Consider the following 13,318-nt stretch of genomic DNA (forward strand, 5'->3'; position numbering starts at 1 on the left):
GTCCTGGCCTGGATCCCCAAGGAGAAGACAAAGTTGTTCAACAAACATTTATCACTGTTACAAATGGAGCACCTTTGTCCTCTTTCCAGGGAGGACACCCACACCAGACATGGAAACTAGCTCCTCAAATTGCTTTGGAATGGGTCCAGATGCAGAGGTTCTCAGAAAGCAAATACATACTAGCACTTATGCAGGGATGCAGTCACTCAAATGTTTAGCCCTACAGAGCAGAGAATGGACAAGAATCTTAACAGAGAGAACACTGTGGGGCGGCACAGTGGCGCAGTGGTTAGCACTGCAGCCTCACAGCTCCAAGGACCCAGGTTCGATTCCGGGTACTGCCTGTGTGGAGTTTGCAAGTTCTCCCTGTGTCTGCGTGGGTTTTCTCCGGGTGCTCCGGTTTCCTCCCACAAGCCAAAAAAGACTTGCAGGTTGATAGGTAATTTGGCCATTATAAATTGTCACTAGTATAGGTAGGTGGTAGGGAAATATAGGGACAGGTGGGGATGTTTGGTGGGAATGAGGGATTAGTGTAGGATTAGTCTAAATGGGTGGTTGATGTTCGGCACAGACTCGGTGGGCCGAAGGGCCTGTTTCAGTGCTGCATCTCTAATCTAAGAAGAGGAAGAAAAAAGTGGAAGTTATAAAAAGAGGAAGAAATGACAAAAGACTAAAGAGGCAGATGAAATAGAGTGACCCTCACTTGGGTTCCTTAGAGGCAGAAACAGAGAAATTATAATGGGTGATAAGGAAATGGCAGAGATGTTAAAAAAAAACTTTGTGCCTGTCTTCATAATAGAACACACAATGAACATATTGGAAAGTGTGGGGAATCAAAGCTCTAATGAGCATGAGAAACTTAAAGTAATTAATATTGATAAAGAAAAAGTACTAGAGAAATTAATGGGGCCAGAAGCTGACAAATTCCCTGGACCTGATAACCTTCATCCTAGGGTCCTAAAAGAAATGGCTGCAGAGATAGTGGATGCATTGGTTTCAATCGTCCAGAATTCCCTAGATTCTAGAATGATCACCATGGATTGGAAGGTAGTAAATGTAAACCAGCTGTTCAAGAAAGTAGGGAGAGATAAAGTAGGGAGATATAGGCTAGCTAGCCTTAAATCAGTAGTAAGGAAATGCTCGAATTTATTTTTAAGGACATGGTAATAGGGCACCTGGTTAAGCAGAGTCAACATGGGTTTATGAAAGGGAAATCGTGTTTGACAAATGTGAGTTTTTTTACAGTTGTAATGAGCAGGGGAGATAAGGTGAAACCAGTGGATGGCTGGCATTGGGATTTTCAAAAAAGCATTTGATAAGGTTATTACACAAAATGAGGGCCCATGGGTTTGCAGGTAACATATTAGCATGGATTAAGGATTGGTTAATGGACATTTTCAGGTAACTAGTGGGGTACTGCAAGGATCAGTATTTGGGCTCAGCTATTTACAATCTATATCAATGACTTAGATGAGGGGACCAAGTATAATATATCCCAGTTTACTGACAATACAAAGCTAGATGGGAAAGTAAGCTGTGAGGATGCAAAGAGCTACAAAGGGACAATGACTGGTTAAGTGATTGGGTAAGAAGGTGGCAAATGGAGCATAATGTGGAAAAGTGTGAAATTTTCCATTCTTCCTACCAAGTGGATAAGAGGATATTGTGTAAAAGATGTGAAACTAGTAAACGTTGGTAATCAGAGGGATTTGGGTGTCATACGTAAATCACGGAAAGTTAACATACAGGTACAGCAAGCAATTAGAAAGACAAATGATATGTTAGCCTGTATTGGAAGGGGGTTGCAGTATAAGAGTAAGGAAATCTTGCTGTAATTATATAGGGCTTTGGTGAGAGCACACCTGGAGTACTGTATACAGTTTTGGTCTCCTTACCTTAAGAAGGATATGCTTACCTTTGAGGGTGTGATAAATATTCACTAGATTGATTCCTGGGATGAGAGAGCTGTCCTCTAGAGACAGATAAAGTAAAATGGGCCTATATTCTCCGGAGCTTAGAAGAATGAGACGTGAGGAGAGATCTCATTGAAACATAAAAAACTTTTAGAAGGCTGACAGGATAGATGCAGAGAGGCTGTTTCATATGGTTAAAACTAGGGGTCATAGTCTCAGGAGAAAGGACTGACATGATGAGGAATTTCTTCAATCAGAGGGTTTTGAATCTTTGAACTTCTCTACCCCAGAGGACTGTGGATGTTCAGTCGTTGATTATATTCAAGACTGAGAGCTTTAGATTTTTAGGCACCAAGAGAATCAAAGGATGAGGGGAAAGGGTGGGAAAGTGGAATTGATGTAAAAGTTTAGCCATGATCTTACTGAATGGCATAGCAGGCAGGATGGCCCTTGTGGCCTACTCCTGTTCCTATTTCTTATGTTCTCACATGAAGAAAGGCAGAATATTATTGACCCGTGGGCAACCCTACAGGATATGAACAGTTCATTATTAAATTAAACATCTAAATTACTGATAGTGTATAGAGCATACACTGACAGTGAAAGTGCATATAAACTAGTAAGCTGATTCAGTCTGGTATTACAATGATGAAATGGGGAAAAGACAGAAAATTAAAGTAAATCTTCAGTTTATTTCAGTTCTGTGAGGTTACTGGGAATCTGCTGTAGTACATGTACCTCAGTGTTCAGCACTTAGCTTCCAAGTAGAGCAAGTGGGACAAGTAATCCTCGCATTACGTTGTAATTGCAAGTTTTCAAATTGTGCGTAGGTCATAATTCATAAAAACAAACTATAACAAAGGGACAAACCCGTAGTTAGTGTGTAAGTAAAATAGTGACACCTTGTGGTGGTAATATTGTACATTTATAAGACAGCTGTAACAATTTGTTGCAATTTTAATGTATTATGCATATAGAATAACAGTTCTTCAAGATGTTAAACTTGTTTTTCTGCAGCCTCGAGTGAGTAACAGCACATTTCTGTCTTGAGCAACATTTATTACTCAACCAATATCACTAAAAGAACCATCATTGGATTTTCATTGCATTGCTTTTTGTGGGACCTTGATGTGTACTAATTGGTTGCTGTGTTTCTCTACATTATAACAGAGTATACCCCAAAGTACTTCAATAGTTCTGCAGAACTTTTGGATGCCCTGAGGTCATGAAAGACACTACATAAATGCATCCAATATAATTCCTCAATTGTGGTGATTAGAAATAAGAATGCAATGTATTGTACATTTTATTTAGCTTCACAGAACAACCAGTATAATGAAATCAAATGCAACAATTCATGAAGAAAACTCACCACCATCTTTTCAAGGGCAACTAGGGATGGGCAATAAACACTGGCCTTGCTAATGATGTCCATATCTCCAGAATGACTTATTTTAATTGCGAAATTCATCCTGGGACCTTATTTAAATTATTCATTTAAATACCTACAATCTTATTTAGGCCACCGAAACTGCACCTTGTAAAATTAAGCACACTGCAAAACAGCCGTGTGAGATCATGGCCTGATTTCACGATCCAAGCTATATACCAGGGAGATTCACACCGGGAGCACAGTCTCAGAAAACAAGCCCTCACGAGGATTAAGAAAATTAAAGCTCCTGATAATTTACTTCTGTGGTCTCAAAGCATGAGAACTGGAGACCACAATGATCAGTCTAAATTGGAGTGAGATTTGTGTCTTGGGCAGAGAAACTGGAAATGGGCAATAGTGAATCGTTAATTCCATTTACACCCTGGGTCAGGGACAGGCCACAATGGAAAAAAAATTAAGCCAGATGTAGAGCAGGTAGCTGATTCGGCATAGTCCATTTTCCCCTACCACCCAATTTCACCTCCATGCATTCAAAATTCTTTAAAACTTAGAGATAAAAACCTTCATCCTTTGCCTTCAGCCTTTTTTTCATTATCATTTGGTACTTGTCCACTTGAACTCAAATAAAAATTAAACATTATAAAATAATGCTGTACTGAAGCATCTATATCACTGAATGCACACGGCTAAGCTTGAAAATACCAGGGTTTGGGTGAACAATGGATAAACCTTGTTACATTGTGCCATTGTGAGTTATGCAGGTGGGGCTCTCACTGGATTATTTTGTGCAAACCACCAGTTCCAACAACAACAAAAACTTTCCATTTATTTTGCACCTTTAACAAAGTAAAACGTTCCAAGGCGCTTCACATGACAGTCAGACAAAATTTGGCACGGAGCCACACAAGGAACTATTAGGTCAGGTGACAAAAAGCTTGGTCAAAGTTTGGTAGGTTTTAAGGAGGACGGAAAGGTAGAGAGGCAGAGAAGGTTATGGAGGGAATTCCAGGGTTTAACGTCTAAACAGCTGTAGGCATGGTGGGACAAAGGAAATTGGGGATTCACAAGTTTTGTTCCTGCATTTTGACCCTGTATTTTATTCAGAAAAACCATAAGATCACTAATACATTAAAGTTGATAGGAGGAAGGAAAAATCTACTACTATTGGGTTAATCCATATTATCGAGATTGCATAGTAGAATCTACCCCTGCATCTGACCGATGCATTGCCATGTCTGCTGCTGCTAGATATAAATGTGGAAAGGTTAGCATTTTGAGTGTGCTATCTCTCACCTTGAGGAAAAAATATTCCTAACAAATGAAGAAAAGAAACACAAAAGTTGTTCTTGCAATTGATGACCAATTTTCAATGGCTGTATGTTTATCCTCATAAATATATATTAACCTGAATTTGCCTGTTCTTTGTGTTAAATATATATCCACCTTGAAGGCTCTTTCTGTGTGTCACTCTTCATTTCTGTATCCACACCTCTTCTAATCTTCTTGGGCTTCATTCTTTTTCATCTTTACAAACCGAATTTTTTTCATAAATTTAACTGGCTAATTAATTCTGATTGGAAGTGATTTCCAGTACATTAGCAACTGCCACTGGAGATATCTCAGTGGACCCTCTCCTACTTCCAAAAACATTCATTTGCTGGGCTGATAATATGGTAGTTATTGGCTTCCAACTTACTTTCTGTCGCATTTTCTATTTTATCACACTGGGGACTTGCTAGGAAAACAGTCTTAACTGAAAAATAAATCACCTATTTTAAACGCAATCACCTCTGTCCTTAAATATTGTAGGAACTGCCACTGAAGGTATGGATTGGTAGCTTGTCCACCATGTGGTGCATCTTAAATGTTAACTCTCGGCTTAGATACATGAAGAACTCTGTAGTTCTGCTAGTTGCCTCTCAATAGAGATAGTAGAAGGGATGAGAGGCTAATGAAGGAAAAATTCTACACAGAAATGTTGATACATGAAACACATATTATAGGCTTGTAATTATGCCAATATTACAATAATAATGTAACAAAAATTGAGCAACAAATTATAAAAAACATACCATTTCATTTGGTATATTTAATTATGTGGCTGCTTCCATGATGGAGTGCTTGGGACTCAGCCCTCCCACCATCACCATGAATAGCTCATGAAATTGGGCAATTAGGTCTCAGCATCACTCAACGAGTGATGTTAACTCTACCCACCCAGCAAAAACTGGGCGGGTGGGCAGTTAGAAGGCCCTGGTGACTCATCCACCCATTTTCAATCTGCTTTGTGCCGATCCTGATTTTAACCTGCTCTTGTGACCTGGTGACAAAGGCACCTGCCTGAAGAGGGTGGGATCCTTCTTTAAGTATGCAGATTGGAATTCAAATGACATCATTGGGCTTTGACTGTAGTTTTAACTCCGGCCTGAGTGAGGAAACTGCTGCGGCTCTCCCACAACGTGAAGACACTGAGAAGAAAATCCGGGACTTGAAGAGGCCATTTATTTACTTACACTGGGGGACCAGGAAAGCAGGAGTGAACACCTGAACCTCTGCCCCTTGCTGCTAGCTAGATTCTGTTTGCCACCTGCATTGACCAGGCAGCTGACCAGCAGCATGTAGGTGAGGCACAGGAATTAAAACCACCCAAGCCTTATGCTGGCGACATTGGGAGTGTTTGGTATTCGCCTGAATCGTGCTCCAAGTTAAAATTCCCCTCTTCAGTGCTGAACTCCTAATTCTGCCACAGAAGATTTAAAAGATTCTGAGATAGTGCTTTGTTAATGCATTAGCTCATTACATCTATGAAGTTACATGAACTAATGTAAGTGAATGCACTTCCGATTTCCCATGTATCTCTCCGGTGCAGCTCTTGATTCACCGAAAACCTGTAAAAATTGGGCACAGTGAGACCTGCAAGCTGTTCACTGAAGAACTCTCCCATTTAAACCTAGGCTGACATATTATTGAGATCTCGCAAGATCGCAAGATAATTGTGGATGGGGAAAGTTAATACAGCCATCTTAATCCCTATACAATAACCCTCCCATTTCAGTATCTAATTGTTTTTTAAATGATTCAAAGACTTTTAACTCCATGACTCTATCCAGGAGTCCATTCCAAGAATTGATCAATGACTGCGTGAAGAAGAACCTCCTATTATCAGACTTAAAGTTAAGCTTTACCAGTTTGAACTTGTGTTCCCTTTTCCTACTGTCACAACTTAATTTACTTTAAAGTTATACTCTAGATTTACATCATGCAATCATTTAATTATCATATATCTCTACAAGATCACCTCTCAAATTTCCAGGCTGAAATGCCAAAGATATGCTGTCTTTTTCCATAACTTTCCTTGCCTGACACTAAGGATCAACCTCGTGGCTCTTCTCTGTACAGCCTGAATGTTTCCTTTGTTTGGTAACAGCCAGAAGTGGACACAGTACTTAGGGGAAAAGGAACAAAATACTGCAGATGCCAGAAATCTGAGAAACAAACAAAAATTGCTGGAAACACTCAGTAGGTCAGGAAGCATCTGTGGAGAAACTGAGTTAATGTTTGAGGTTTCATCACTGAAAGATGTTAGAGATGAACATGTTTAAATAAGAGCCAGGGAAAAGCGGGGTGGGGGGAGTGGGGAGCAGGGAAAGAACAAAAGGGGAAGGTCCGTGATAGGGTGGAAAACAGGAGTGATTAAATGATAATAAGGATGAATGTGCAAGTTCAAGTCAAAAGTGGGTGATAATGGGACAAGTAAAAAAAACATGTGGGTCCAACGGAAGTATAAATAGTTAGAACGGAATGGCAGAGGTGGAGGGGATTGATAGAGGCCATCTAAGAAACTGTGGTATTGCTTGGTCCTGAGACATTGATTTGCTTCTTTATATTTATCTCTCAAAGCTGGAAATCTGGGAAATCAAAGTGGGTTAGCATGGCCTGGGAATGTGAGGGAAGAAAGGAAGGTAGACCCCAGGGGCATGGACCACGCTGCTGGCTGTGTGCAGTCAAAGGATCCCTAGTGCAAACACCAGCCCACATCCCCTCCACCCCTCGTAGTTCTGGTGCAGCCTCCAATATTAATGCCTGCAATCCAATAGAAAATGACAGTGCTGGTTAAGACGTAAAATTGTTAAGATCTAGAGTTATTGCATCATCAACTACAGATTAGAACGTTGAAAAAAAGGACAAATGTATTATTCTGCTACTAAGGTATATTTGCGTATCTTTTTAAGACTTCTAAGTTTACTTGTTGCAAAAACAGTGGGTTGATTGATAGAGGCCATCTAAGAAACTGTGGTATTGCTTGGTCCTGAGACATTGATTTGCTTCTTTATATTTATCTCTCAAAGCTGAAATGGAAACTTGAGTTGACGCCCAGGGACACCCCAGACCACCAGTAGGCCACTTATCTGAGGATTGTGGGTGCACTGCTCGTGGTTTAGATACTTTTAGCAAGTAGCTTTTCAGAAAATGACAGGCAGTGGACATGCAAATTTCCAGGGAGCCAATTGTTACATGCAAGGCCCAACCAGAAAATTGAGCCCTTGAAGTATGTTAGATAAGTATGACAGACAGGAAGGGTATTGTGGAGTATAAATTTTCAGAGTACATGCTGACCGTGGGTACCCTAACCCTCCACCAGTACACATCAGGAAACTGTGGACGCATTGCCCATGACTTTTTATTATGCAGTGGGCAAGGCCCATTCTGTCAGTCGTGTGCAGTGTGCCCATGATTTTCTGATATGTGCTGGCAGCAGGCAAATTTTATTGGTGCCAGAAAGGACTTTGAAAATTACACAATCTCTACACTAACTGGCCAAACTTCTATGACATTACTCAGGTAATTGCAAAATATGGTTCCAAAGATTCAGAACAAGCATGAATTTTAAAGGCAGAAACTGCAGCAGGGTGGATGACATTCATCGGCGTTGGTACTAAGGGCAGAAGTTTCCCTGCAGGCTTCAGGACCCTGCTGTCAGGCTCAACCGCGGGTTCAGAAGCCCACACTGTTTGGGAAACAGTCACCTATGATTTTCCCCAACCGCGGGTTCAGAAGCCCGCACTGTTTGGGAAACAGTCACCTATGATTTTCCCCAAATTGGCCAATTAATGGCTAGAGGGTGGGCTCATTGTCCAATTAAGGACAGTGGGTGGGCTCTTGTAGCAGGAGAGCCAATAGAAGGCCCTCAAGCTTGAAAGCAGCAGCAGGATGCCACTGCAGATAAGTGAAGGAAGGAACGCCCCAAAGTGGAGGCACCCTCCAACAAAATGAAAAAAAAATCCGGCAACCACCATTATGGGTCTTGGAGGCTTACTGAAAATCTCAGTTGGCCTCCAACAATTGGCCTTAAGTGACCATTAACAGGGTCAATAATTAGCCCTCCCACCCCCACCAACACCATCCCACCTCCAGGAACATGGCCCAGGTCAGGATGGAGCTAGGGAACCAGCATGCCGGCCAGCAGCACTATTTTTACCACCTGCCTGCTTCCGGGCCACCCCCGGTGGGCGAAAAATTTAGCCCTAAATCCTGAAGTGCCAAGATATGGATAGAGAATATGCCACAATACTACCACCTAGACAGATGCTTGAATTGTGAATTGTTGATAGAAATAACGAGGAAATTCCCATGATAAAAGTTGAAATATTAACAGAAGTGCTAATCAAAGATGATGGCAGCAAAAATGTAGGATTTTGGGAAAAGAAGGAACATACTATATATATCACTTCCTTCCCCCTATCTCATGAAAGAGAGCATAAGTGAGAGAGAGAGAGAATTGTAGCTTTAAATTTTTCTGTGTTTCAAACTTTCTGTAAATATTATTACCACTTCTGGGGACCTCTGAGAACTCCCTGTTCTAACTTCTAAAAGACATTGGTCAGAATTTTTCATTGGGTTTGTGGGGGGGGGGGGGGGGACCCGTCCACCGGCCGAAATGTCGGTGGCAAGCCCACCTCTGCTGGGCCTGGGGAGCCAGACTGAATTTTACGCTCCCCAGGCCCTTAATTGGTCTTGGGCGGGACTTCCACCTCCTTGAGGCAGGAAGTCCCACCTATTGGAGCTGCCAGCCAATCAGCAAGGCAAGGGGGGAGGATTGTGCGTTGGGGCGGTTGAGGCTTCGGGGTGGCCCTCCATGGGGCCAATCAGGGTGCCCAATCAGGAGGCCCATCCCCAGCCCCAAAAAAGGCCACCTGGTTTGACCAGGTGGGAATTTTGAGGCCTCAGCCACCCTAGGGTGAAATACCGCGGTGGCGGGCAGAGCCCCTTAACTGCCAATTAATTGCTCATTTAGGGGCCGTGATTGGCCTGGGGCAGGTGGGCCATTTCTTGTCACTGCCACCCACGTAAATTTGCAACAGGGCAGGAGGGGACTGGGATCAGACCCGCTTCCCACTCAATTTTATGTCTCCCCCACCACCAGCCCGCTCGTTTGAAGGGCGTAAAATTCCAGCCATTGTCAACTACCCAAAGGAAAGTGGTGCTCTGACTGCAGAAAATGTGTTAGTTTCCAGCAATAGTAATAATCTGCTCATAATTCAAACACAGAAAAATTGAGAAATCTATTGACAGATGTTGAGGAATCTGATAACTTTAGGGATCCTCTAGGATTCCCTGTGGATCCCAGTTTGAAATCTGATGATATAGAATATACAATTTATGCTGAAAGACTCAATTAAATTTCCCAGAAATGTTTAAGAATCTTATGGAATTTGAGGATGCAGTTGAGAAGATTTGTGTATCTACGTAGTATATAATGGAACTTCCTGAATTCTGCTTGTGTTAAGAAACACACTGACCTAAATTCCGGAATACCAATATAGTAACACATTTGCATATTGCACAGAAGTGTGTTGAAAATGTCTTCTCTGGAGGGTATTTTCTGACAGACACAATTTGCATATAAGACTGGGTCGAGGAATGTATTTTAGGATGTTCTCATTAGTAAAGCTGATCACCTGAAATGTTCTAAAACTAAAATATGAAAGAGAACAGAATAGTTGTTATAATTTTGATAAACCACAGAGGCATTTCATTATTTTGTCCAATCAGTATGTAAATTCCATTGGGTAGTATGGGGGAGACAGTGGCATAGTGGTAATGTCACTGAACTAATAACTCGGAGGCCCAAGCTAATGCCCTGGGGACATGGGTTCAAAACTCACCATGGCAGCTGGTGGAATTTAAATCTGGAGTTGAAAGCTAGTCTCAGTAATGGCACCATGAAACTATCATAGAGTCATAGAGAGATACAGCACTGAAACAGGCCCTTCGGCCCATGAGTCTGTGCCGACCAACAACCACCCATTTATACTAGTCCTACATTAATCCCATATCACATCCCCACCATTCTCCTACCACCTACCTACACTAGGGGCAATTCACAATGGTCAATTTACCTATCAACCTGCAAGTCTTGGGCTGTGGGAGGAAACTGGAGCACCTGCCGGAAACCCACACGGTCACAGGGAGAACGTGCAAACTCCACACAGGCAGTACCCAGAACCGAACCCGGGTCACTGGAGCTGTGAGGCTGCGGTGCTAACCACTACGCCACTGTACCGCTCCTAATACATCAATTGTTGGAAAAATTAACCTGTTTTACTAATGTCCTTTAGGAAAGGAAATCTGCATCCTTACCTGCTCTGGCTGACATGTGACTCCAGACCCACAGCAATGTGGTTGACTCTTAACTGCCCCCTGAAATGGCCTAGCAAGCCATTCAGTTGTCAAGGGCAATTAGGGATGGGCAACAAGTGCTGGCTTTGCCAGTGAAGCCCACATCGCATGAAAGAATTAAAAAATTCTTCAATAGAACAAATAATATTATGACAGAGAGTGGAGACTATAATTTCATTAAAAATTCCAGATCTGTGTCTTCATAAGAATGAATGTGATTACTACTTGGTCCAGACATGGCCTGGTTTCCCCTAATTTCACCACTACCAGTTTGTATGTTATTATGGAAATCATTATTCAATTTTTTTTCTTCAACTATGGCCATTATACTTGTTGAATAGCAAGCAGCTTTACCCATTTTGATAGCTTAATTTTGCTCTTGCAAATAAGAGGTCGTGCTTCCTTGACAGGAATATGAAAATGATTCAAATTAAAAATCCCCTTGATAATGTAAAAATAGAAGAGACTTACTAAATTAAATAGTTGTATTTTCAAGGAATCATTGATTGCCTGGGGCTCTGCAGCCCTCATGCTGAAAAATAGTGAATTTCCAATTTCAAACGACTTGATGGGTCAAATAAATATTAATAGATTATTACTTAATATGTGATTATGTCAGCTCCATTAAGTACTTTACATATCATGGAGATTTTGTTATCGCATTACACTCTTATCACTGGAATTAGTTACAAAATTAAACCAGTTATTTCACTCATCGCAGAATGATAAATTAATAGTATTACTAAAACATAGAGGCCCACTGAACACGCCTAATAAAATAATGGTAAATAACATCTTTTACAATTGTTTTTTATACATAAGAGCCAATATTCCAAATGTACACTCCTAATGTGGAGCCTGGCCCACCAGGGTAGTATATTAGGGTATCACGGATGTGATCTCACTATTTTCCATGCACAATGAATATTAAAGTGTGCGGAATAAGCTGTTGTGTGCTTCTCATGGGTGAGGGAATGCAATATAGTAAAATCCACCCTATAAGATAAGCAGAACACAGAATGAAGACTCAGGAGATGTGTCTTATATTCCACTCATGACACTGACAATAACGCCCCTGCAATGAGTTTCCATATTAGCTCACTCAAAGGTCATGAATCCAATGACACTGCAATTTTATATCTGTTGTTACGGACAGTTGAGGAGGTGGTCTGAGGCTCCCCTCTTGTCCTTCCTCTTTTGACCGCAACAGGGTTTATTCCTTTTTAAAAAAAACTATGGTTATGCTTACCACCTCAGTGAGTGTTTTACCTTTAATGTGATCGTGAAAGAACCAATTGGACAGGTTTTCTTATGTTTAAACAAGAAAGAGGTGAGTTTATTATACTTAACAATCAAAAACCGATCTCAAAATAAATAAAAAATACGCCACACATTCACGCACACACAAATAGATTACAGAGGGAAAAACAGATTTGGTGGTTGGATTAGAGTCCAGAATAAATTAAACTTAAATACGGTCTGTGAAGTGGATGATTCGGTAGTCTTCCTGCTGAAGCTGTATTCTTGAAGTCCTCGACTGATCAAAGTGCACAAAAATTGTACAGGGCTTTGGCGAGACCGCACCTGGAATACTTTGTGCGGTTTTAGTCTCCAGATTTAAGAAAGGATATACTTGCACTGGAGGCAATGCAGTAAAGATTTACTAAATTAGTCCCTGGGATGAGGGGTTGTCCTGTGATGAGAGGCTGAGTAAATTGGGCCTATATTCTCTAGCGTTTAGAAGAATGAGAGGCGATCTAATTGAGACATACAAGATTCTGAAAGGGCTTGATAGGGTAGAAGCTGAGAGATTGTTCCCACTGGTCAGGGAATCTAGAACCCAGGGCACAGTCTCAGGATAAGGGGTCAATCATTCAGGACTGAGATGGAGAAATTACTTCACTCAAAGGGTTGTGAATCTTTGGAATTCTCTACCCCAGTGGTTTGTGGATGCTGAGATAGATAGATTTTTGGTCTTGCAGGGAATCAAGGGATATGGGGAGTGAGCAGGAAAGTGCAATTGAAGACCAAGATCAGCCATGATCGTATTGCATGATGGAGCAGGCTCGATGGACCATATGGTCTACTTCTGCTCCTATTTCTTGTGTTCTTGTGGTTGACTTGTTTGACTCAAGGCTTTCTTGGAGGCAGACTTGTAGTTGGTTCTTTTCCCCAGGTCTCTTGTCTGGAGCAATCTTTAGGCTAGAAGGGATTCACAGTCACAGATGGTTTTCAAACTTGTGTTATCTGGGGATAGAGAGATAGAGAAAGGGAGGCACACAGCCTTTTCTTGCTGCACAGTCTGGGTTACTGCCTGTCTCTTTGTCCAAGG

Source organism: Heterodontus francisci, chromosome 33 (genome assembly GCF_036365525.1).
Source record: "Heterodontus francisci isolate sHetFra1 chromosome 33, sHetFra1.hap1, whole genome shotgun sequence".
Lineage (NCBI taxonomy): Eukaryota > Metazoa > Chordata > Chondrichthyes > Heterodontiformes > Heterodontidae > Heterodontus > Heterodontus francisci.